General features: G+C 45.1%; 1 pseudogene; it reads left to right on the top strand.

Annotated features, from left to right (window-relative positions):
- LOC139239490 (zinc finger protein 84-like) overlaps positions 1-21,088 on the top strand; it is a 219,205-nt pseudogene extending 198,117 nt beyond the window's left edge.
- Positions 21,089-25,102: the final 4,014 nt, after the last annotated feature.

A 25,102-nucleotide genomic window follows, 5' to 3' on the forward strand; every position in this document is an offset into this window, starting at 1 on the left:
TGTCACTTGGTTGCAGAGAATGAGAGAGGCAGTGTCTATCCAACACTCACCTGTCACATAGTATCAGAGAATGACAGAGGCAGTATCTATCCAGCACTCACCTGTCACATAGTGTCCGAGAATGAGAGAGGCAGAATCGTTCCAACACTCACCTGTCACATAGTATCAGAGAATGAGAGAGGCAGTCTCGTTCCAACACTCACCTGTCACATAGTGCCATTGAATGAGAGAGGCAGTATCTTTCCAACACTGACCTGTCACATAGTGTCAGAGAATGACAGAGGCAGTATCTATCCAACACTCACCTGTCACATAGTGTCCGAGAATGAGAGAGGCAGTATCCTTCCAAAACTCACCTGTCACATAGTGTCAGAGAATGAGAAGCAGCATCTATCCAACACTCACCTGTCACATAGTATCAGAGAATGACAGAGGCAGTATCTATCCAGCACTCACCTGTCACATAGTGTCCGAGAATGAAAGAGGCAGAATCTTTCCAACACTCACCTGTCACATAGTATCAGAGAATGAGAGAGGCAGTCTCGTTCCAATACTCACCTGTTACATCGTGTCAGAGAATGAGTCAGGCAGTATCTATGCAACACTCACCTAACACATGGTGTCAGAGAATGAGAGAGGCAGTATCTATCCAACACTCACCTGTCACATTGTATCTGAGAATGAGAGAAGCAGTATCTATCCAACACTCACCTGTCACATAGTGCCATTGAATGAGAGAGGCAGTATATTTCCAACACTGACCTGTCACATAGTGTCAGAGAATGAGAGAGGCAGTGTCAATCCAACACTCACCTGTTGCATCGTGTCAAAGAATGAGTCAGGCAGTATCTATGCAACACTCACCTGTCACTTGGTGTCAGAGAATGAGAGAGGCAGCATCTATCTAACTCTCACCTGTCACATGGTGTCACAGATTGAGAGAGGCAGTACCTATCCAACACGCACATGTGACATAGTATCAGTGAATGAGAGGGGCAGTATCTATCCAATACTCACCTGTCACACAGTGTCAGAGAATGAGAGAGGCAGTATCTATCCAACACTCACCTGTCACATTGTATCTGGAATGAGAGAAGCAGTATCTATCCAACACTCACCTGTCACATACTGCGAGAGAATGAGAGAGGCAGTAACGATCCAACACTCACCTGTCACATAGTGTCAGAAAATGAGAGAGCCAGTATCTATCCAACACTCATCTGTCACATAGTGTCAGAGAATGACAGAGGCAGTTTCTTTCAAACGCTAACCTGTCACATATTGTCACAGAATGAGACAGGCAGTATTTGTACAACAATTACCTTTCACATTGTATCAGAGAATGAGAGAGGCAGTATCTCTCCAACACTCACCTGTAACATTGAGTCAGAGAATGAGAGAGGCAGTATCTGTCGAACACTCAACTGTCACACAGTGTCCGAGAATGAAAGAGGCAGTATCTTTCCAAAACTAACCTGTCACATAGTGTCACAGAATGAGACAGGCAGTATCTATCCAACAATCACCCGTCACCTAGTGTCCGAGAATGAGAGAGGCAGTATCTTTCCAACACTCACCTGTCACAGTGTCAGAGAATGAGAGAGGCAGTATCGATCCAACACTCACCTGTCACATCGTGTCAGTGAATGAGAGAGGCAGCATCTCTCCAACACTCACCTATCACAGAGTGTCAGCGAATGAGAGTGTCCGTATCCATCCAACACTCACCTGTCACATAATTTCAGAGAATGAGAGTGGCTGTATCTATCCAAAACTCACCTGTCACATACTATCTGAGTTATGGGGAGGCTGTGTCTATCCAACATTCACCTGTCCCAAAGTATCAGAGAATGAGAGGCTGTAACTATCCAACACTCACCTGTCACATAGTGTCAGAGAATGAGAGAGGCAGTATCTATCCAACACTCATCCGTCACATAGTGTCAGAGAATGACAGAGGCAGAATCTATCCAACACTCACCTGTCACATCGTGTCAGAGAATGACACAGGCAGCATCTATCCAACACTCACCTGTCACTTGATGTCAGAGAATGAGAGAAGCAGTGTCTATCCAACACTCACCTGTCACATAGTATCAGAGAATGACAGAGGCAGTATCTATCCAGCAGTCACCTGTCACATATTGTCAGAGAATGAGAGAGGCAGTATCGATCCAACACTCACTGACACATCGTGTCAGAGAATGAGAGAGGCAGCATCTATCCAACACTCACCTATCATATAGTGTCAGAGAATGAGAGAGGCCGTATCTATCCAACACTCACCTGTCACATAGTTTCAGAGAATGAGAGTGGCTGTATCTATCCAACACTCACCTGTCACATAGTCTCAGAGAATGAGAGTTACAGTACCTATCCAACACTCACCTGTCACACATTCTCAGTGAATCAGAGAGGCAGTATCTATCCAACACTCACCTGTCACATAGTATCTGTGAAAGTTCGAGTCAGTACCTATCCAACGCTCACCTGTCACACATTAACAGTGAATCAGAGAGGCAGTATCTATCCAACACTCACCTGCCACATAGTATCTGTGAAAGTTAGAGGCAGTATCTATCCAACACTCACCTGTCACATACTATCTGAGAGAATGAGAGAGGCAGCATCTATCCAACACTCACCTGTCACATAGTGTCAGGGAATGAGACTGGCAGTATCTATCCTACGCTCACCTGTCACATAGAATCAGTGAATGAGAGAGGCAGTATCTATCCAACACTCACCTGTCACATTGTATCAGAAAATGAGAGAGGCAGTAACTATCCAACACTCACCTGTCACATCGTGTCACAGAATGAGACAGGCAGTATCTATCCAACAATCACCTGTTACCTCGTGTCCGAGAATGAGAGAGGCAGTATCTTTCCAACACTCACCTGTCACATAGTGTCAGAGAATGAGAGAGGCAGTATCGATACAACTCTCACTTGTCACATCGTGTCAGAGAATGGGAGAGGCAGCATCTATCCAACACTCACCTGTCACATAGTTTCAGAGAATGAGAGTGGCTGTACCTATCCAACACTCACCTGTCAGATAGTGTCAGAGAATGAGAGTTACAGTATATATCCAACGCTCACCTGTCACACATTATCAGTGAATCAGAGAGGCATTATCTATCCAACACTCACCTGTCACATAGTATCTGTGAAAGTTAGACGCAGCATGTATCCAAAACTCACCTGTCACATGCTATCTGAGTAAGAGAGAGGCTGTGTCTATCCAACACTCACCTGTCCCAAAGTATCAGAGAATGAGAGGCAGTAACTATCCAACACTCACCTGTCACATAGTGTCAGAGAATGAGAGAGGCAGTATCTATCCAACACTCACCCGTCACATAGTGTCAGAGAATGACAGAGGCAGTATCTATCCAGCAGTCACCTGTCACATAGTGTCCGAGAATGAGAGAGGCAGAATCTTTCCAACACTCACCTGTCACATCGTGTCAGAGAATGAGAGAGGCAATATCGATCCAACACTCACCTGTCACATAGTGTCACAGAATGACAGTGGCTGTATCTATCCAACACTCACCTGTCACATAGTGTCAGAGAATGAGAGTTGCAGTACCTATCCAACGCTCATCTGTCACATATTATCAGTGAATGAGAGAGGCAGTATCTATCCAACACTCACCTGTCACATAGTATCTGTGAAAGTTAGAGGCAGTATCTATCCAACATTCACCTGTCACATACTATCTGAGTTAGAGAGAGGCAGTGTCTATCCAACACTCAGCTGTCACATAGTATCAGAGAATGAGAGAGGCAGTGTCTATCCAACACTCACCTGTCACATAGTATCAGAGAATGACAGAGGCAGTATCTATCCAGCACTCACCTGTCACATAGTGTCAGAGAATGAGAGTTGCAGTACCTATCCAACGCTCATCTGTCACATATTATCAGTGAATGAGAGAGGCAGTATCTATCCAACACTCACCTGTCACATAGTATCTGTGAAAGTTAGAGGCAGTATCTATCCAACACTCACCTGTCACATACTATCTGAGAGAATGAGAGAGGCAGCATCTATCCAACACTCACCTGTCACATAGTGTCAGGGAATGAGACTGGCAGTATCTATCCTACGCTCACCTGTCACATAGAATCAGTGAATGAGAGAGGCAGTATCTATCCAACACTCACCTGTCACATTGTATCAGAAAATGAGAGAGGCAGTAACTATCCAACACTCACCTGTCACATCGTGTCACAGAATGAGACAGGCAGTATCTATCCAACAATCACCTGTTACCTCGTGTCCGAGAATGAGAGAGGCAGTATCTTTCCAACACTCACCTGTCACATAGTGTCAGAGAATGAGAGAGGCAGTATCGATACAACTCTCACTTGTCACATCGTGTCAGAGAATGAGAGAGGCAATATCGATCCAACACTCACCTGTCACATAGTGTCACAGAATGACAGTGGCTGTATCTATCCAACACTCACCTGTCACATAGTGTCAGAGAATGAGAGTTGCAGTACCTATCCAACGCTCATCTGTCACATATTATCAGTGAATGAGAGAGGCAGTATCTATCCAACACTCACCTGTCACATAGTATCTGTGAAAGTTAGAGGCAGTATCTATCCAACATTCACCTGTCACATACTATCTGAGTTAGAGAGAGGCAGTGTCTATCCAACACTCAGCTGTCGCATAGTATCAGAGAATGAGAGGCAGTATCTATCCAACACTCACCTGTCACGTTGAATCAGAGAATGAGAGAGGCAGTATCTATCCTACAGTCACCTGTCACATTGTGTCAGAGAATGACAGAGGTACTTTCTATCCAACACTCACCTGTCACATCGTGTCAGAGAATGAGAGAGGCAGCATCTATCCAACACTCACCTATCATATAGTGTCAGAGAATGAGAGAGGCCGTATCTATCCAACACTCACCTGTCACATAGTTTCAGAGAATGAGAGTGGCTGTATCTATCCAACACTCACCTGTCACATAGTGTCAGAGAATGAGAGTTGCAGTACCTATCCAAGGCTCACCTGTCACACATTATCAGTGAATCAGAAAGGCAGTATCTATCCAACATTCACCTGTCACATAGTATCTGTGAAAGTTAGAGGCAGTATCTATCCAACACTCACCTGTCACATACTATCTGAGTTGGAGAGAGGCAGTGTCTATCCAACACTCAGCTGTCACATAGTATCAGAGAATGAGAGAGGCAGTGTCTATCCAACACTCACCTGTCACATAGTATCAGAGAATGACAGAGGCAGTATCTATCCAGCACTCACCTGTCACATAGTGTCCGAGAATGAAAGAGGCAGAATCTTTCCAACACTCACCTGTCACATAGTATCAGAGAATGAGAGAGGCAGTCTCGTTCCAATACTCACCTGTTACATCGTGTCAGAGAATGAGTCAGGCAGTATCTATGCAACACTCACCTATCACATGGTGTCAGAGAATGAGAGAGGCAGTATCCATCCAACACTCACCAGTCACATTGTATCTGAGAATGAGAGAAGCAGTATCTATCCAACACTCACCTGTCACATAGTGCCATTGAATGAGAGAGGCAGTCTCGTTCCAACATTCACCTGTTACATCGTGTCAGAGAATGAGTCAGGCAGTATCTATGCAACACTCACCTGTCACTTGGTGTCAGAGAATGAGAGAGGCAGTATCTATCCAACACTCACCTGTCACATTGTATCTGAGAATGAGAGAAGCAGTATCTATCCAACACTCACCTGTCACATAGTGCCATTGAATGAGAGAAGAAGTATCTGTCCAACAATCACCTGTCACATTGTATCAGAGAATGAGAGAGGCAGTATCTCTCCAACACTCACCTGTCACATTGAGACAGAGAATGAGATAGGCAGTATCTGTCGAACACTCACCTGTCACATAGTGTCAGGGAATGAGACAGGCAGTATCTATCATACGCTCACCTGTCACATCGTGTCAGAGAATGAGAGAGGCAGCATCTATCCAACACTCACCTTTCACATAGTGTCAGAGAATGAGAGAGGCCGTATCTATCCAACACTCACCTGTCACATAATTTCAGAGAATGAGAGTGGCTGTATCTATCCAATACTCACCTGTCACATAGTGTCAGAGAATGGGAGTGGCTGTATCTATCCAAAACTCACCTGTCACATAGTATCAGGGAATGAGACTGGCAGTATCTATCCTACGCTCACCTGTCACATAGAATCAGTGAATGAGAGAGGCAGTACCTATCCAACACTCACCTGTCACATAGTATCAGAAAATGAGAGAGGCAGTAACTATCCAACACTCACCTGTCACATCGTGTCACAGAATGAGACAGGCAGTATCTATCCAACCATCACCTGTTACCTCGTGTCCGAGAATGAGAGAGGCAGTATCTTTCCAACACTCACCTGTCACATAGTGTCAGAGAATGAGAGAGGCAGTATCGATCCAACACTCACCTGTCACATCGTGTCAGAGAATGGGAGAGGCAGCATCTATCCAACACTCACCTGTCACATCGTTTCAGAGAATGAGAGTGGCTATATATATCCAACACTCACCTGACAGATAGTGTCAGAGAATGAGAGTTACAGTACCTATCCAACGCTCACCTGTCACACATTATCAGTGAATCAGAGAGGCTGTATCTATCCAACACTCACCTGTCACATAGTATCTGTGAAAGTTAGAGGCAGTATCTATCCAATACTCACCCGTCACATAGTGTCAGAGAATGAGAGAGGCAGTATCTATCCAACACTCACCTGTCACATAGTGTCCGAGAATGAGAGAGGCAGTATCTTTCCAACACTCACCTGTCACATAGTGTCAGAGAATGAGAAGCAGCATCTATCCAACACTCACCTGTCACTTGGTTTCAGAGAATGAGAGAGGCAGTGTCTATCCAACACTCACCTGTCACATAGTATCAGAGAATGACAGAGGCAGTATCTAACCAGCACTCACCTGTCACATAGTGTCCGAGAATAAGAGAGGCAGAATCTTTCCAACACTCACCTGTCACATAGTATCAGAGAATGAGAGAGGCAGTCTCGTTCCAACACTCACCTGTTACATCGTGTCAGAAATTGAGAGAAGCAGCATCTATCCAACACTCACCTGTCACATGGTGTCAGAGAATGAGAGAGGCAGTATCTATCCAACACTCAACTGTCACATTGTATCTGAGAATGAGAGAAGCAGTATCTATCCAACACTCACCTGTCACATAGTGCCATTGAATGAGAGAAAAAGTATCTGTCCAACAATCACCTGTCACATTGTACCAGAGAATGAGAGAGGCAGTATCTCTCCAACACTCACCTGTCACATTGAGACAGAGAATGAGATAGGCAGTATCTGTCGAACACTCACCTGTCACATAGTGTCAGGGAATGTGACAGGCAGTATCTATCCTGCGCTCACCTGTCACATCGTGTCAGAGAATGAGAGAGGCAGCATCTATCCAACACTCACCTTTCACATCGTGTCAGAGAATGAGAGAGGCCGTATCTATCCAACACTCACCTGTCACATAATTTCAGAGAATGAGAGTGGCTGTATCTATCCAATACTCACCAGTCACATAGTGTCAGAGAATGAGAGTGGCCGTATCTATCCAACACTCACCGGTCACATAGTGTCAGAGAATGAGAGCGGCAGTATCTGTCAAACACTCACAACTCACACATTATCAGTGAATGAGAGAGGCAGTATCTATCCAACACTCACCTGTCACATAGTATCAGAAAATGAGAGAGGCAGTAACTATCCAACACTCACCTGTCACATCGTGTCACAGAATGAGACAGGCAGTATCTATCCAACAATCACCTGTTACCTCGTGTCCGAGAATGAGAGAGGCAGTATCTTTCCAACACTCACCTGTCACATAGTGTCAGAGAATGAGAGAGGCAGTATCGATCCAACACTCACCTGTCACATCGTGTCAGAGAATGGGAGAGGCAGATTCTATCCAACACTCACCTGTCACATCGTTTCAGAGAATGAGCGTGGCTGTATCTATCCAACACTCACCTGACAGATAGTGTCAGAGAATGAGAGTTACAGTATATATCCAACGCTCACCTGTCACACATTATCAGTGAATCAGAGAGGCATTATCTATCCAACACTCACCTGTCACATAGTATCTGTGAAAGTTAGAGGCAGCATGTATCCAAAACTCACCTGTCACATACTATCTGAGTCAGAGAGAGGCTGTGTCTATCCAACACTCACCTGTCCCAAAGTATCAGAGAATGAGAGGCAGTAACTATCCAACACTCACCTGTCACATAGTGTCAGAGAATGAGAGAGGCAGTATCTATCCAACACTCACCCGTCACATATTGTCAGAGAATGACAGAGGCAGTATCTATCCAGCAGTCACCTGTCACATCGTGTCCGAGAATGAGAGAGGCAGAATCTTTCCAACACTCACCTGTCACATAGTGTCAGAGAATGAGAGAGGCAATATCGATCCAACACTCACCTGTCACATAGTGTCAGAGAATGAGAGTGGCTGTATCTATCCAACACTCACCTGTCAAATAGTGTCAGAGAATGAGAGTTACAGTACCTATCCAACGCTCACCTGTCACACATTATCAGTGAATCAGAGAGGCAGTATCTATCCAACACTCACCTGTCACGTAGTATTGTGAAAGTTAGAGGCAGTATCTATCCAACACTCACCTGTCACATACTATCTGAGTTAGAGAGAGGCAGTGTCTATCCAACACTCAGCTGTTGCATAGTATCAGAGAATGAGAGGCAGTATCTATCCAACACTCACCTGTCACGTTGAATCAGAGAATGAGAGAGGCAGTATCTATCCTACAGTCACCTGTCACATTGTGTCAGAGAATGACAGAGGTACTTTCTATCCACCACTCACCTGTCACATCGTGTCAGAGAATGACAGAGGCAGCATCTATCCAACACTCACCTATCATATAGTGTCAGAGAATGAGAGAGGCCGTATCTATCCAACACTCACCTGTCACATAGTTTCAGAGAATGAGAGTGGCTGTATCTATCCAACACTCACCTGTCACATAGTGTCAGAGAATGAGAGTTACAGTACCTATCCAACGCTCACCTGTCACACATTATCAGTGAATCAGAGAGGCAGTGTCTATCCAACACTCACCTGTCACATAGTATCTGTGAAAGTTAGAGGCAGTATCTATCCAACACTCACCTGTCACATACTATCTGAGTTAGAGAGAGGCAGTGTCTATCCAACACTCAGCTGTCACATAGTATCAGAGAATGAGAGAGGCAGTAACCATCCAACACTCACCTGTCACATCGTGTCAGAGAATGAGAGAGGCAGTATCTATCCAACACTCACCCGTCACATAGAATCAGAGAATGACAGAGGCAGCATCTATCCAACACTCACCTGTCACTTTGTATCAGAGAATGAGAGAGGCAGTGTCTCTCCAACACTCACCTGTCACATTGAGACAGAGAATGAGATAGGCAGTATCTGTCGAACACTCACCTGTCACATAGTGTCAGGGAATGAGACAGGCAGTATCTATCCTAAGCTCACCTGTCACATCGTGTCAGAGAATGAGGGAGGCAGCATCTATCCAACACTCACCTTTCACATCGTGTCAGAGAATGAGAGAGGCCGTATCTATCCAACACTCACCTGTCACATAATTTCAGAGAATGAGAGTGGCTGTATCTATCCAATACTCACCTGTCACATAGTGTCAGAGAATGAGACAGGCAGTATCTATCCAACAATCACCTGTTACCTCATGTCGGATAATGAGAGAGGCAGTATCTTTCCAACACTCACCTGTCACATAGTGTCAGAGAATGAGAGAGGCAGTATCGATCCAACACTCACCTGTCACATCGTGTCAGAGAATGAGAGAGGCAGCATCTATCCAACACTCACCTGTCACATCGTTTCAGAGAATGAGAGTGGCTGTATCTATCCAACACTCACCTGTCAGATAGTGTCAGAGAATGAGAGTTACAGTATATATCCAACGCTCACCTGTCAAAAATTAACAGTGAATCAGAGAGGCATTATCTATCCAACACTCACCTGTCACATAGTATCTGTGAAAGTTAGAGGCAGCATCTATCCAAAATTCACCTGTCACATGCTATCTGAGTCAGAGAGAGGCTGTGTCTATCCAACACTCACCTGTCCCAAAGTATCAGAGAATGAGAGAGGCAGTATCTATCCAAGACTCACCTGTCACATAGTGTCAGAGAATGACAGAGGCAGTATCTATCCAGCACTCACCTGTCACATAGTGTCCGAGAATGTGAGAGGCAGAATCTTTCCAACACTCACCTGTCACATAGTGTCCGAAAATGAGAGAGGCAGTATCTTTCCAACACTCACCTGTCACATAGTGTCAGAGAATGAGAAGCAGCATCTATCCAACACTCACCTGTCACTTGGTTTCAGAGAATGAGAGAGGCAGTGTCTATCCAACACTCACCTGTCACATAGTATCAGAGAATGACAGAGGCAGTATCTAACCAGCACTCACCTGTCACATAGTGTCCGAGAATGAGAGAGGCAGAATCTTTCCAACACTCACCTGTCACATAGTATCAGAGAATGAGAGAGGCAGTCTCGTTCCAACACTCACCTGTTACATCGTGTCAGAGAATGAGTCAGGCAGTATCTATGCAACACTCACCTGTCACATAGTATTGTGAAAGTTAGAGGCAGTATCTATCCAACACTCACCTGTCACATACTATCTGAGTTAGAGAGAGGCAGTGTCTATCCAACACTCAGCTGTTGCATAGTATCAGAGAATGAGAGGCAGTATCTATCCAACACTCACCTGTCACGTTGAATCAGAGAATGAGAGAGGCAGTATCTATCCTACAGTCACCTGTCACATTGTGTCAGAGAATGACAGAGGTACTTTCTATCCAACACTCACCTGTCACATCGTGTCAGAGAATGAGAGAGGCAGCATCTATCCAACACTCACCTATCATATAGTGTCAGAGAATGAGAGAGGCCGTATCTATCCAACACTCACCTGTCACATAGTTTCAGAGAATGAGAGTGGCTGTATCTATCCAACACTCACCTGTCACATAGTGTCAGAGAATGAGAGTTACAGTACCTATCCAACGCTCACCTGTCACACATTATCAGTGAATCAGAGAGGCAGTGTCTATCCAACACTCACCTGTCACATTGTATCTGTGAAAGTTAGAGGCAGTATCTATCCAACACTCACCTGTCACATACTATCTGAGTTAGAGAGAGGCAGTGTCTATCCAACACTCAGCTGTCACATAGTATCAGAGAATGAGAGAGGCAGTAACCATCCAACACTCACCTGTCACATCGTGTCAGAGAATGAGAGAGGCAGTATCTATCCAACACTCACCCGTCACATAGTGTCAAAGAATGAGAAGCAGCATCTATCCAACACTCACCTGTCACTTGGTATCAGAGAATGAGAGAGGCAGTGTCTATCCAACACTCACCTGTCACATAGAATCAGAGAATGACAGAGGCAGCATCTATCCAACACTCACCTGTCACATTGTATCAGAGAATGAGAGAGGCAGTGTCTCTCCAACACTCACCTGTCACATTGAGACAGAGAATGAGATAGGCAGTATCTGTCGAACACTCACCTGTCACATAGTGTCAGGGAATGAGACAGGCAGTATCTATCCTAAGCTCACCTGTCACATCGTGTCAGAGAATGAGAGAGGCAGCATCTATCCAACACTCACCTTTCACATCGTGTCAGAGAATGAGAGAGGCCGGATCTATCCAACACTCACCTGTCACATAATTTCAGAGAATGAGAGTGGCTGTATCTATCCAATACTCACCTGTCACATAGTGTCAGAGAATGAGACAGGCAGTATCTATCCAACAATCACCTGTTACCTCGTGTCCGAGAATGAGAGAGGCAGTATCTTTCCAACACTCACCTGTCACATAGTGTCAGAGAATGAGAGAGGCAGTATCGATCCAACACTCACCTGTCACATCGTGTCAGAGAATGAGAGAGGCAGCATCTATCCAACACTCACCTGTCACATAGTTTCAGAGAATGAGAGTGGCTGTATCTATCCAACACTCACCTGTCACATAGTGTCAGAGAATGAGAGTTACAGTACCTATCCAACGCTCACCTGTCACACATTATCAGTGAATCAGAGAGGCAGTGTCTATCCAACACTCACCTGTCACATAGTGTCTGTGAAAGTTAGAGGCAGTATCTATCCAACACTCACCTGTCACATACTATCTGAGTTAGAGAGAGGCAGTGTCTATCCAACACTCAGCTGTCACATAGTATCAGAGAATGAGAGAGGCAGTAACCATCCAACACTCACCTGTCACATCGTGTCAGAGAATGAGAGAGGCAGTATCTATCCAACACTCACCCGTCACATAGTGTCAGAGAATGAGAAGCAGCATCTATCCAACACTCACCTGTCACTTGGTATCAGAGAATGAGAGAGGCAGTTTCTATCCAACACTCACCTGTCACATAGAATCAGAGAATGACAGAGGCAGCATCTATCCAACACTCACCTGTCACATTGTATCAGAGAATGAGAGAGGCAGTGTCTCTCCAACACTCACCTGTCACATTGAGACAGAGAATGAGATAGGCAGTATCTGTCGAACACTCACCTGTCACATAGTGTCAGGGAATGAGACAGGCAGTATCTATCCTAAGCTCACCTGTCACATCGTGTCAGAGAATGAGAGCGGCAGCATCTATCCAACACTCACCTTTCACATCGTGTCAGAGAATGAGAGAGGCCGTATCTATCCAACACTCACCTGTCACATAATTTCAGAGAATGAGAGTGGCTGTATCGATCCAATACTCACCTGTCACATAGTGTCAGAGAATGCGACAGGCAGTATCTATCCAACAATCACCTGTTACCTCGTGTCCGAGAATGAGAGAGGCAGTATCTTTCCAACACTCACCTGTCACATAGTGTCAGAGAATGAGAGAGGCAGTATCGATCCAACAATCACCTGTCACATCGTGTCAGAGAATGAGAGAGGCAGCATCTATCCAACACTCACCTGTCACATCGTTTCAGAGAATGAGAGTGGCTGTATCTATCCAACACTCACCTGTCAGATAGTGTCAGAGAATGAGAGTTACAGTATATATCCAACGCTCACCTGTCAAAAATTAACAGTGAATCAGAGAGGCATTATCTATCCAACACTCACCTGTCACATAGTATCTGTGAAAGTTAGAGGCAGCATCTATCCAAAATTCACCTGTCACATGCTATCTGAGTCAGAGAGAGGCTGTGTCTATCCAACACTCACCTGTCCCAAAGTATCAGAGAATGAGAGAGGCAGTATCTATCCAAGACTCACCTGTCACATAGTGTCAGAGAATGACAGAGGCAGTATCTATCCAGCACTCACCTGTCACATAGTGTCCGAGAATGTGAGAGGCAGAATCTTTCCAACACTCACCTGTCACATAGTGTCCGAGAATGAGAGAGGCAGTATCTTTCCAACACTCACCTGTCACATAGTGTCAGAGAATGAGAAGCAGCATCTATCCAACACTCACCTGTCACTTGGTTTCAGAGAATGAGAGAGGCAGTGTCTATCCAACACTCACCTGTCACATAGTATCAGAGAATGACAGAGGCAGTATCTAACCAGCACTCACCTGTCACATAGTGTCCGAGAATGAGAGAGGCAGAATCTTTCCAACACTCACCTGTCACATAGTATCAGAGAATGAGAGAGGCAGTCTCGTTCCAACACTCACCTGTTACATCGTGTCAGAGAATGAGTCAGGCAGTATCTATGCAACACTCACCTGTCACTTGGTGTCAGAGAATGAGAGAAGCAGCATCTATCCATCACTCACCTGTCACATGGTGTCAGAGAATGAGAGAGGCAGTATCTATCCAACACTCACCTGTCACATTGTATCTGAGAATGAGAGAAGCAGTATCTATCCAACACTCCCCTGTCACATAGTGCCATTGAATGAGAGAAAATGTATCTGTCCAACAATCACCTGTCACATTGTATCAGAGAATGAGAGAGGCAGTATCTCTCCAACACTCACCTGTCACATTGAGACAGAGAATGAGATAGGCAGTATCTGTCGAACACTCACGTGTCACATAGTGTCAGGGAATGAGACAGGTAGTATCTATCCAACGCTCACCTGTCACATCGTGTCAGAGAATGAGAGAGGCAGCATCTATCCAACACTCACCTTTCACATAGTGTCAGAGAATGAGAGAGGCCGTATCTATCCAACACTCACCTGTCACATAATTTCAGAGAATGAGAGTGGCTGTATCTATCCAATACTCACCTGTTACATAGTGTCAGAGAATGAGAGTGGCTGTATCTATCCAACACTCACCTGTCACATAGTGTCAGGGAATGAGACTGGCAGTATATGTACTACGCTCACCTGTACACATAGAATCAGTGAATGAGAGAGGCAGTATCTATCCAACACTCACCTGTCACATAGTATCAGAAAATGAGAGAGGCAGTAACTATCCAACACTCACCTGTCACATCGTGTCACAGAATGAGACAGGCAGTATCTATCCAAAAATCACCTGTTACCTCGTGTCCGAGAATGAGAGAGGCAGTATCTTTCCAACACTCACCTGTCACATAGTGTCAGAGAATGAGAGAGGCAGTATCGATCCAACACTCACCTGTCACATCGTGTCAGAGAATGGGAGAGGCAGATTCTATCCAACACTCACCTGTCACATCGTTTCAGAGAATGAGAGTGGCTGCATCTATCCAACACTCACCTGGCAGATAGTGTCAGAGAATGAGAGTTACAGTATATATCCAACGCTCACCTGTCACACATTATCAGTGAATCAGAGATGCATTATCTATCCAACACTCACCTGTCACATAGTATCTGTGAAAGTTAGAGGCAGCATCTATCCAAAACTCACCTGTCACATACTATCTGAGTCAGAGAGAGGCTGTGTCTATCCAACACTCACCTGTCCCAAAGTATCAGAGAATGAGAGGCAGTAACTATCCAACACTCACCTGTCACATAGTGTCAGGGAATGAGAGAGGCAGTATCTATCCAACACTCACCCGTCACATAGTGTCAGAGAATGACAGAGGCAGTATCTATCCAGCAGTCACCTGTCACATAGTGTCCGAGAATGAGAGAGGCAGAATCTTTCCAACACTCACCTGTCACATAGTGTCAGAGAATGAGAGAGGCAATATCGATCCAACACTCACCTGTCACATAGTGTCAGAGAATGAGAGTTACAGTACCTATCCAACGCTCACCTGTCACACATTATCAGTGAATCAGAGAGGCAGTATCTATCCAACACTCACCTGTCACATAGTATTGTGAAAGTTAGAGGCAGTATCTATCCAACACTCACCTGTCACATACTATCTGAGTTAGAGAGAGGCAGTGTCTATCCAACACTCAGCTGTCGCATAGTATCAGAGAATGAGAGGCAGTATCTATCCAACACTCACCTGTCACGTTGAATCAGAGAATGAGAGAGGCAGTATCTATCCTACAGTCACCTGACACATTGTGTCAGAGAATGACAGAGGTACTTTCTATCCAACACTCACCTGTCACATCGTGTCAGAGAATGAGAGAGGCAGCATCTATCCAACACTCACCTATCATATAGTGTCAGAGAATGAGAGAGGGCGTATCTATCCAACACTCACCTGTCACATAGTTTCAGAGAATGAGAGTGGCTGTATCTATCCAACACTCACCTGTCACATCGTGTCAGAGAATGAGAGTTACAGTACCTATCCAACACTCACCTGTCACACATTATCAGTGAATCAGAGAGGCAGTATCTATCCAACACTCACCTGTCACATAGTATCTGTGAAAGTTAGAGGCAGTATCTATCCAACACTCACCTGTCACATACTATCTGAGTTAGAGAGAGGCAGTGTCTATCAACACTCAGCTGTCACATAGTATCAGAGAATGAGAGAGGCAGTAACTATCCAACACTCACCTGTCACATCGTGTCAGAGAATGAGAGAGGCAGTATCTATCCAACACTCACCCGTCACATAGTGTCAGAGAATGAGAGAGGCAGTATCTATCCAACACTGACCTGTCACATAGTGTCCGAGAATGAGAGAGGCAGTATCTTTCCAACACTCACCTGTCACATAGTGTCAGAGAATGAGAAGCAGCATCTATCCAACACTCACCTGTCACATAGTATCAGAGAATGACAGAGGCAGCATCTATCCAACACTCACCTGTCACATTGTATCAGAGAATGAGAGAGGCAGTGTCTCTCCAACACTCACCTGTCACATTGAGACAGAGAATGAGATAGGCAGTATCTGTCGAACACTCACCTGTCACATAGTGTCAGGGAATGAGAGTGGCAGTTTCTATCCTACGCTCACCTGTCACATAATTTCAGAGAATGAGAGTGGCTGTATCTATCCAATACTCACCTGTCACATAGTGTCAGAGAATGAGAGTCGCTGTATCTATCCAACAGTCACCTGTCACATAGTGTCAGGGAATGAGAATGGCAGTATCTATCCTACGCTCACCTGTCACATAGAATCAGTGAATGAGAGAGGCAGTATCTATCCAACACTCACCTGTCACATCGTATCAGAAAATGAGAGAGGCAGTAACTATCCAACACTCACCTGTCACATCGTGTCACAGAATGAGACAGGCAGTATCTATCCAACAATCACCTGTTACCTCGTGTCCGAGAATGAGAGAGGCAGTATCTTTCCAACACTCACCTGTCACATCGTGTCAGAGAATGAGAGAGGCAGTATCGATCCAACACTCACCTGTCACATCGTGTCAGAGAATGAGAGAGGCAGCATCTATCCAACACTCACCTGTCAGATATTGTCAGAGAATGAGAGTTACAGTATATATCCAACGCTCACCTGTCAAAAATTAACAGTGAATCAGAGAGGCATTATCTATCCAACACTCACCTGTCACATAGTATCTGTGAAAGTTAGAGGCAGCATCTATCCAAAACTCACCTGTCACATGCTATCTGAGTCAGAGAGAGGCTGTGTCTATCCAACACTCACCTGTCCCAAAGTATCAGAGAATGAGAGAGGCAGTATCTATCCAAGACTCACCCGTCACATAGTGTCAGAGAATGACAGAGGCAGAATCTTTCCAACACTCACCTGTCACATAGTGTCAGAGAATGCGAGAGGCAATATCGATCCAACACTCACCTGTCACATCGTGTCAGAGAATGATAGTGGCTGTATCTATCCAACACTCACCTGTCACATAGTGTCAGAGAATGAGAGTTACAGTACCTATCCAACGCTCACCTGTCACACATTATCAGTGAATCAGAGAGGCAGTATCTATCCAACACTCACCTGTCACATAGTATCTGTGAAAGTTAGAGGCAGTATCTATCCAACACTCACCTGTCACATACTATCTGAGTTAGAGAGAGGCAGTGTCTATCCAACACTCAGCTGTCGCATAGTATCAGAGAATGAGAGGCAGTATCTATCCAACACTCACCTGTCACGTTGAATCAGAGAATGAGAGAGGCAGTATCTATCCTACAGTCACCTGTCACATTGTGTCAGAGAATGACAGAGGTACTTTCTATCCAACAATCACCTGTCACATAATGTCAGAGATAGAAAGAGGCAGTATCTATCCAGCACTCACCTGTCACATAGTGTCAGAGAATGAGAGAGGCAGTATCTATCCAACATTTGCGTGTCATCAGAATATGTCACATAGAATGAGAAAAAAACAGGAGCAGTATCTATAAAAAAATCTCACCTGGCAATCCAACTCTGCCTCACTGTACCAGAGATTGATTGATGCAATATCTATCCAATGTTAACCAATATACCCATACTGATATCAATTTCAGAGAATGAGAAGTACAGTGTCCATCGCATCTTCAGCAGTTTATCCTACACTGACACACAGTAGCAGAGAGTGAGTAACAGTGTCTGTCGTGTACACACCTGTCAATCCTACACTGACACACAGTACCAGTGAGTGAGTTATAGTGTCTGTCCTATAAACACCTGTCAATCCTAAACTGACACACAGTACCAGACAGTGAGTGTCAGTGTCTGTCCAATACACACCTGTCAATCCTACACTGACACACAGTCTCAGAGAGTGAGTGACAGTGTCTGTTCTATACACACCTGTCAATCACACACTGACACACAGTACCAGAGAGTGAGTGATAGTGTCTGTCCTATACACACCTGTCAATCCTACACTGACACACAGTAGCAGACAGTGAGTGGCAGTGTCTGTTCTATACGCACCTATCAATCACGCACTGACACACAGTACCAGATTGTGAGTGACAATGTCTGTCCTATACACACCTGACAATCACACACTGAGACACAGTACTGGAGAGTGAGTGACAGTGTCTATCTTATACACACCTGTCAATCCTACACTGATGCACAGTACTAAAGAGTGAGTGACAGTATCTGTCCTATACACATCTGTCAATCACACACTGACATACAGTACCAGAAAGTGACTCATAAAGTGTCTCGTCTATCTTAACCAAGCAATTTAAAACTGCCCCATTGTACCATTGAGTGACAGAAACAATATCAACCGCTTTTCACCGGACCAATGAGTGTAGAACATGTTATTGGGGGTAATGTTTTGACGTGGATAGAGAACTCGTTGGCAGACAGGAAGCAGAGAGTCGGGTAAATGGACCCGTTCAGAATGGCTGGCAGAGACTAGTGGGGTGCCGCAGGGCTCAATGCTGGGACCCCAGCTACTTACAATATACATCAATGATTTAGAGGAAGGAATTGAGAGTAATATCTCCAAGTTTGCAGAAGACACTAAGCTGGGTGGCGGTGTGAGCTGTGAGGAGGATGCTAAGAAGCTGCAGGGTGACTTGGACAGGTTAGGTGAATGAGCAAGTGCATGGCAGATGCTGTATAATGTGGATAAATGTGAGGTTATCCACTTTGGTGGCAAAAACATGAAGGCAGATATTATCTGAATGACGGCAGATTAGGAAAAGTGGAGGTGCAACGAGATCTGCGTGGCATGGTCCATCAGGCATTGAAGGTTGGCATACAGTTTGGCGCAGGTGATGAAGAAGGCAAATGTTATGTTGACCTTCATCGCTAGGGGATTTGAGTATAGGAGCAGGGAGGTCTTACTGCAGTTACAAGGCCTTGCTGAGGCCTCACCTGGAATATTGTGTTCTGTTTTGGTCTCCTAATCTGAGGAAGGACGTTCTTGCTATTGATGGAGTGCAGCGAAGGTTCACCAGACTGATGCCAGGGATGGCAGGACTGACATATGAGGAGAGGTTGGATCAGTTGGGCCTTTATTCACTGGAGTTTAGAAGAATGAGCGGGGTTCTCATAGAAACATATAACATTCTGATGGGACTGGACAGTTTAGATGCAGGAAGAATGTTCCCAATGTTGAAGGAGTCCAGAACCAGAGGTCACAGTCTAAGGATAAGGTGTAGGCCATTTACCACCGAGATGAGGCGATACTTCTTCACTGAGAAAGTTGTTAACCTGTGGAATTCTCTTCTGCAGAGAGTTGTTCATGCCAGTTCATTAGATATATTCAAGGGGGATTTGGATATGGCCCTTACGGCTAAAAGGATCAAGGGCTTTGGAGAGAAAGCAGGAAAGGAGTACTGAGGTGAATAATCAACCATGATCTTATTGAATGGTGGTGCAGGCTCGAAGGGCCGAATGGCCTACTCCTTCACCTATTTTCTATGTTTCTATGAACCCAGCCAGAGTCAGCACCTTTAGGGGAGGGGAACCAGTGAGTGTAAAACTGAACCCAGCCATGTTTAGCGCCTACAGGGGAGGAGAGGGAGGGGGAACCAGTGAGTGTAGAACTGAACCCAGCCAGAGTCAGCACATTTAGGGAGGGGAACCAGTGAGTGTAGTACTGACCCCAGCCAGAGTCAGCACTTTCAGGGGAGGGGAATCAGTGAGTGTAGTACTGAACCCAGCCCGAGTCAGCACCTTCAGGGGAGGGGAACCAGTGAGTGTAGAACACAACCCAGCCAGAGTCAGCACCTTCAGGGGAGGGGAACCAGTGAGTGTAGAACTGAACCCAGCCAGAGTCAGTACCTTCAGGAGAGGGGAAACCATTGAGTGTAGAACTGAAACCAGCCAGAGTTGGTGATGAAAACTGGGAGCAGTGGACAAACTTAATGTCAGGACAGTGAGGGGGAAGAGTGTATGGGGCGGGGATTTACAGCTTTGGGAGGAACAAGAGAGGAAAGAATGTTCCATAGAATCTGGAATTGTCTTCTGAATTTCTGTCCTGTACGTGCAGTAATGAATTTTGTAAACTCCTTTTCCAGGTTATCAGAAGGGCAGGATTTGCAGACGGGGAACACAAATCAAATATCACGTCAAGATCTGACGGAATCACTCGATTCCTCAGGACCTGAATATCATCGGCGTTTCAATGTGGAAGGAGAAAAGTTTGTCCGTTCTGTCTGTGGAAACAGATTTCATACATCAGTGTGACTGGAAAAGCACCGAGACACACACACCCGAGTGAGAGTGTTCCAGTGCATTGACTCTGGAAAGAGCTTTAACCAGTTACACAGACAGACAAAACATCGCACCATTCAAGCGGGGAGAAACCATACAGGTGTTGTGTGTGTGGACCAGGCTTCAACTGATCATCCAACCTGGAGAGACACAAGGACCCCCGCACCACGGAGAAACCGTGGGAATGTGGGGACTGTGGGAAGGGATTCAATTACCGATCTGATTTGGAAGGTCATCGGCGCAGTCACACTGGGGAGAGGCCGTTCACCAGTTCTGAGTGTGGGAAGGGATTCACTACCTTATCCGCCCTGCTGAGACACCAGCGAGTTCACACTGGGGAGAGGCGGTTCACCTGCTCTGAGTGTGGGAAGGGATTCACTACCTCATCCAACCTGCTGATACACCAGCGAGCTCACATTGGAGAGAGGCCGTTCATCTGCTCCGAGGATGGGAACGGATACACTCAGCTATCCAACCTGCTGAGACAGCAGCGAGTTCACAAGTGACTGCAGGGTTTGGATTCGCTGATGTCCCAGACTGAATCGTGTCCATTCTGAACGTTGGGCTTTTATTCTGCTGTTACTGATTAGCCCTCTAACTGGACTGAAGTTTAATATTCGGGATATTTGATAAAATAATCAACGGGGAAAGGGTCAGATAAAAAAATAACGCTGATTGTGTTTGCATCCATACTTCAACCTTTAAATAAACATAAGAAATATGAGCAGGAGTAGGCCATTGTCCACTCGAACCTGTTCTGCCATTTAATAAGATCATGGCTGATATGATCTTGGCATAGCTCCACTTCCCTGCCTGCTCACCGTAACCCTTCACTCCATTATCGATCAAAAGTCTGGCTATCTCCATTTTAAATATTTTCAATGACCCTGCCTCCACAGCTCTCTGGGGTAGGAAATTCCAAAGATTTGCGACACTCGAAGAGAAGAAAATTATCCTCATCCCAGTTCTCAATCGGCTACCCCTTATTCTTAAATTATGCTCCCCAGTTCTAGATTCCCCACGAGTGGAAACATCCTCTCTGCATCTACCTTGTCGAGCCCGCTTAATAAGATCATCTCTCATTCTTCTAAACTCCAATGAGTATAGGCTCAACCTATCTTCATAAGTCAACCCCTTCATCTCAGAAATTAAACTAGTGAAGATTCTCTGAACTGTCTCCAATGCAAGTATATCCTTCCTTAAATAAGGTGATCCACATTGTATGCAGTACTCCAGGTGTGGTCTCACCAATACTCTGCACAATAATTGTAGGACTTTCCTGCTTTTATACTCTATCCCCATTGCAATAAAGGCCAACATTTCTTTGCCTTCATAATTATTTCCTGTACCTGCATACTGACTTTTTGTGTTTCATGCACCAGGACCCCCAGGTCCCTCTGTACTGCCGCATTTTGTAATATCTCTCCATTTAAATAATAAATTGTATTTTTATTTTTTCCGCCAAAGTGGATAACCTCACACTTTTCCACATTACACTTAATTTGTCCACTCAATTAGCCTGTCTACATAACGTTGCAGATTATTTCTGTCCTCCACACAATGTGCTTTAACACCCATCTTTGTATCATCAGCAAACTTGGAAACATTACACTCGTTCCCTTCATCCACGTCATTAATATAGATTGTAAATAGTTGGGGCCCCAGCAGTAATCCCTGTGATACCCCAATAGTTGCCATTTGACAACCGGAAACTGACCCATTTATCCCGACTCTGTCTTCTGTTAGTTAACCCACCCTCTAGCCATGCTAATATATTACTCACAAGCCCATGACATTTTTTCTTGTGCAGTAACCTGTTGTGTGGCATCTTCTTGTGTACCTGCTGGAAAACCAAATACACCACATTCATTGGTTCCCCCTTATCCACCTTGCACATTACTTCCTCAAAGAACTCCAGCAAATTTGTCAAACATGATTTCCCTGTTTTAAAACCATACTGACTCTGCTTATCTGTATTATGCTTTTCCAAATGTACTCCTACTGCTTCCTTAATAATGGACTCCAGCGTTTTCCCAATTACAGAAGTTAGGCTATTTTCTGTCTCCTTTTTGAAATAGATTGTTACATTTGTGATTTTCCAAACTTCTGCGACCTCCCCAGAATCCAATGAATTTTGGTAGATTACAACCAATACATCCACTATCTCTGCAGACCCTAGAATGCAAGCCATTGGTCCAGGGAACCTGTCCACCTTTAGTCCCAAACACTACTTCTTTAGCCTTAGTGATTGTTTTTAGTTCCTCCCTCTCCATAGTTTCTTGACTATCTACTATTTGGATGTTTTTAGCATGCTCTACCGTGAAGACTGATACAAAATATTTGTTCAAAATCGCTGCCATTTCCCTGTACTCCATTATTAATTCCCCAGTCTCATCCTCAAAGGGACCAACATTTACTTTAACCAATCTTTGACATTTTTTTCCTGGTATTAGTCATAATACAATGAGCTGGATTGGGAGTAGGCTGGCAGTGCGTAGGCAGCAAGCTGTTATAGATGGATTGGGTTTGTTTGGATACCGGTCAGCAGTGAGGTCCCGCAGGAGTTGGTGTTGGATACGTTGCTCTTTACTATTTTTTTATTAATGATCTGGTTGTAGGTGATGGAGGCACAAGCTATAAATTTGCATAAGGATATACTAAATATATTCAAAAAGGAGTTAGATGAGGTCCTTACTGCTAGGGGGATCAAGGGGTATGGCGAGAAAGCAGGAATGGGGTACTGAAGTTGAATGTTCAGCCATGAACTCATTGAATGGCGGTGCAGGCTAGAAGGGCCGAATGGCCTACTCCTGCACCTATTTTCTATGTTTCTATGTTTCTATGATATCAAGATTTGTGCGAGTCTTAGGGGCCCGTCTGCTTCAGGCAGATCTTACTGTTTTCGGAGATTGGTCACATGACTGGAAAATGGTGTGTAACTTAAATGGTGTGCACGTGGGCAGGGTAAATGCTCAATAGTCAATCATGCGTCAGGGATAAGCACTAAAGGGAGACAGAGAGAGATTTGGGCATTGTAGCACATACATCTTTAAAGGTTCGTAGTCAGGGGGCTGCTCAACCATTGGAGCAGGTCGGGGAGCAGTGTGGAGGCCTGGCCCAGTGGTCTGAACGGCCCCGTGCCTGTCATCGCCATCGGTGTTACAAAATGGCTTTCTCTGATCCAATTGGAGGATCTCACACTTTCCAACTTAAATTCCATCTGGCACAGTTTTTCCCCCATTTTCTTGCAGCCAAACCACAGATATTGAACACCAGGAAGTAAAAGCACCATCCCTCTGTGATCTCGAGCCACCAATCTTTCGGTTAACAGATCAACGCGCTACCCGATTGCACTACAGAGATGTACGGAATTATTGGCAACAACATATGAGGTTATCGAGCCAAAACTTCAGATCACAGTGAGCAAGCCAACAACTGTCCACTCTCTGTTCAGTTATCCCAAGTAAAGAACGTAGTATTCATTGTGGGAACATGCAAATGGTTGATGAAAGAAAACACGTTGAACAAATTGATCAGAAAACCCGCGTCCATCTATTAGAATGGTTCATCGACCAATTAACATGGTATCTGGGTTTCTCACAACTTTGGGAATCTTTCCACGAGTTCTTCTGCAATATTATTATTCAGTGTACGGATCAGATAAACACGTGGTTGCTTCACTGGATGCCCTAGGAACCAGGCACTCTAGAGCCCAGGCCAATGATGGGCCCCTGCTCTTTCTGCTTTATATAGTTGTCAGTAGCATACAGAATGAAAACAACGAACCACAGGTCTGTAATGGAGCCTCGACCCATCCTGCTCTGTGTGGGTCTCAGTACCACACTGGGTGAGATAGAGTAACATACCACAGGCGGAGATGGAGCCCGGGCTTTCTCTGCTCTGTGTGGGTCTCAGTACCATACTGGGAGAGATAGAGGAACATACCACAGGTGGAGATGGAGCCTGGGCTTTCTCTGCTCTGTGTGGGTCTCAGTACCACACTGGGAGAGATAGAGGAACATACCACAGGTGGGGATGGAGCCTGGGCTTTCCCTGCTCTGTGTGAGGCTCAGTACCACACCGCGTGCAATAAACTAAGATGAGTAAGACCGAGGAAGGAACCTGATCGCATTCTGTTGTGTGGGACTCAGTGCCACACCGGGTGAGATGTGCAAACTGTCCACACAAGCTGAGCTCCTGGGGCAGAGACAGTAGCTGCCTCCCTGCAATTACAGACAGGGAGCAGAGACTGAGGTTGTAGGTTCACATTTTTAAGCTTATTTAATGGGCGATTCCCCAGTTGTGAATCCCCCAGCAGAGAATTCATGGAGTGCTTGATTTAAATGAGATTCACCATCAGTATCAGAAAATCTCTCCTTGATTCGCGACTCTTATCTCTATGCAGCTTCTCGCTACTAATGAGTGAAAATATAATTTCACCTTGACTCGGGGTCAGTGCAACTCAGTGTATTTTGGATTGTTTGAAATGCAAGGTAATTGGCTGGTCCTGAACAAATTTA

This window comes from Pristiophorus japonicus, chromosome 27, assembly GCF_044704955.1.
Source record: "Pristiophorus japonicus isolate sPriJap1 chromosome 27, sPriJap1.hap1, whole genome shotgun sequence".
NCBI lineage: Eukaryota > Metazoa > Chordata > Chondrichthyes > Pristiophoridae > Pristiophorus > Pristiophorus japonicus.